Below are 3,384 nucleotides of genomic sequence, written 5' to 3' on the forward strand. Positions count from 1 at the left end.
ACGTATATATTTTATACATGCATACATTGTATATTATATAGGTTTATGTAGACATTTATGGGTTTTTTGACTTGTGAATAAAAAGTTTCTCTAGCTCATGTTTTGGAGACTATCTTTCCTCTATTACACTGTATTTTGTAACTGTGCTGCAAGTCACTTGATCATAATTGTGTAGGCCTATTTCTGAATTTTCTGTTACACTAATCCATGTACTAAAGGATTATAAGTATTAATATCAAGTAGAATTATGTCTTGAAAAGTTACCTTCATTTCCTTTTTCCTGAACATTCTAATCCTTTATCTTTCCGTATGTATTTCAGAATCAACAGCTTTGTATAATCACAAAATGACTCTACTAATATTTTGATGGGAATAGTGTTAAGTCTGTATATCAATTTTAGGGAGCATTGATAACTTTACTATATAGAGTCTTTTGATATCTGAACAGTTGATCAAGTCTTTGAGTTATTTCATTATCATTTTATCATTTTCCAGTTATATATTCTATGTGTTTTAAGTCACATTTATACCGAATATGAGCAAAAAATGGATAATGGAGGACAGGGTTGTGACTTGAAGTATAGGGATATGAAGACCTGAAAAATGTGAGGTATTAGTCATGTTTATATCAAATGAAGAACATGTCTATAACTGCAAAAGTTTTTTCCACTGTAAAACTTCTAAGGCTGGTGTATACCAGTGATGGGGGTGGGGTGTAAAGAAGATGGCTGATTGGGATATAAACATGAAGGGAAAATTAGTAAGGGGGATATCAGAGAATTGGAGTTTCAAGGATATCTTAACACTTCTAGATCAGACCCTTGGGTAGTGCTTTGACTTTTATCCTGAATTAAATAATAAACTACTGGAAAAACCTGTGCACAGGAGTAGAAGGATGTCACTGTCATTTCCAGAGAACCCTTCCGAAAGCAGAGTTGAGGACATATTAAAAATATCAAGGATAGCAAGAACAAGACTGGCTTAGAAGGCATTTCAGGAAACCAAAAAATGATTGAATTCTGGAGGGTGTTCTTTCAACAAGTAAATGTAGAGCAATGAAAGAGCCTGTGGGAAATTACCAATGAGGTCTTGAAAGCTCGAGCAATGATCTGGAAAGTAACAACTTTAGAGCTTATTTTGAATAAATGAAAAAAAACCCATACATTAAAACAAATGAATAAACTATCTAATTACAAGTGTAAGCCCTAATGAGTATTCAGTTTATAACACTGAAGGCACAAACAGCAGTGTGTGGGAGGCTAAGAATGCTGTTGACCCCTTCCCCTTTCTTTGCACGAACAGCAGATTTTCTGTTGTCTGCAATGCATCTCCATAGAAATACGGATGGCATACCTACTGGTTCTGCAATAGTTAAAAAGAATCATAATTGGGAATTCTGGATTTTGATTCCACTGAAATAGTACTATACAGTAGGAGCACTCGTGGAGAAACCCAAAACTTTGGATTAAAAGGAGATAGACCTGGTCATTGTGGATGAGCAAAAGAATTTTATTTTTCTTTGTTTCTGCTACTTAGTTGGTGATATGTGATTCTAACATACACATCCCTTCTTTTGATGTGTGTATTCATAAATGCTTGCCAGGGGCATGATGTAATTAAATGCATTTTCAAATGTTTTTTGAGATACATTGTACCTCTATCCTTAGAGTACTATGGTTGGTATACCAGAGATCTTCATTAAGCAGAGGCTTACACATCTTCAGTAAATTCATAAGGATGGATTATAAGAGTAAATCATATTTTTTTAATGTTGAAAGTAATGAGTGGTAATTTTATTAAGCTATATTTTTTTCAACTGTACATATTTGCAAATACCATATACTTTGTGTAACTACACTTGCATTGATAGGTTAGTGACTTATTTTTAAAGCAATTTAGATTGGAAGTAATAACTATGCCTTGATGGATATGAAATAGGTTGAGGTTATTCTTTTAATTAGTTCAAGTTCTATTTTGAAATTATTCATGTGTTGATTTATAATCTAACAAAAGCTTCCTGAAATAATAAATGTGGATTTTCTGGTTTGTGATGGCGTTACCAGAAGTAAAAGACTCTCATAAAGCTGTTATCTATTTATATCTTCCAAAGAAGTGAGGATCTCTCTCTCTCTCTCTCTCTCTCTCTCTCTCTCTCTCTCTCTCTCTCTCCCCACCCCCATGGATTGTTCCATGTGTCTGTACTCAAACATCCTTCATCAGTGAAGTGCTCACTATGTCTTTGAACAACCACATCTTACCAATTCTTTCCCTAACTCCTTTTACCTGCTGATCTTTGAGCAAGTTCACTGCCTTTTCCACTTGAGAACTTCTCAAACACATGATATCTTCTATGTTCTGTAAACCTTTCCTTGAGCTGATGCCCCATATGGATGTATACAATTAAAACATTTTGTCACTGTTGATATCCTTTGTTTTGAATAGCAAACACTTTCAGATCCAGTTTTGTCTTCTACTGGTGCCTTCTTAGACTTCAGTCTCAAAAGTTCATTTACCTTAATAAAAAACTGTTCCCCAGGGCTGGAGAGATGACCCAGCAGTTAAGAGCACTGGTTTTTCTTGCAGAGGACCTGGTTTCGGTACCCAGCACCCACATGGCAGCTGACAACCCTCTGTAACTCCACTTCCAGGTGATACCACACCCTCTTCTGACCTCTGCAGGCATTGTACAACACATGTACACTTGCATACATGCAAGCAATACACTCATACACATAAAATAAAAATAAGAAATAAAGTATATTTTTTAAAGTGTTAACCATGTTGCTCGGTCTGAAGGGGAGGACTAGGAATGGCAACAATTCAACCATCCGGAAGCCACGTTCCTTAGAGTATGCAGGATAGCTTTCAAGCATAGCAAGGAGGCCAAAAATTAAAATAAAAACAGTAAAACTTTTTGGTCATCCAACAGATCCTCCCTCCCTAAATATAATTAGCCAAATGAATTGGAATTTTCTGAAGCCTTGACAAAATTTATGTTTCCCTATGCTTCAGCTGATTATTTGCTTACAGTTATGTTTGAGAGTATTGAATCAGGTCATTAAATGCCCTTCTAGATTAGCAAGATGATATATCTGGACCACAAATAATTACAGTAAGGTTGCCTCAGATTTCTTAAGGACTGAACTTTAGCAGTTAATCAACCATATGATCTGCTGCTCGGTGACTTACCATTGTGAATAAATCTTAATTTGCCCGGACTGGGTTCGTTAGTAATGCTAATATTTACCTGTTGTTATTATATGGAAGACACTGTATTAAACATTATTAGTCATATTACCTCTATAATAACTTTATAATATTAGTATTAGTATTCAATTCTTTTTAAAAAATATTTTATTTATTATTTTTATTTTATGTGTATGA

The sequence above is a fragment of the Nannospalax galili genome, unplaced genomic scaffold (genome assembly GCF_000622305.1).
Source record: "Nannospalax galili isolate Female #2095 unplaced genomic scaffold, S.galili_v1.0 scaffold198, whole genome shotgun sequence".
Taxonomy (NCBI): domain Eukaryota; kingdom Metazoa; phylum Chordata; class Mammalia; order Rodentia; family Spalacidae; genus Nannospalax; species Nannospalax galili.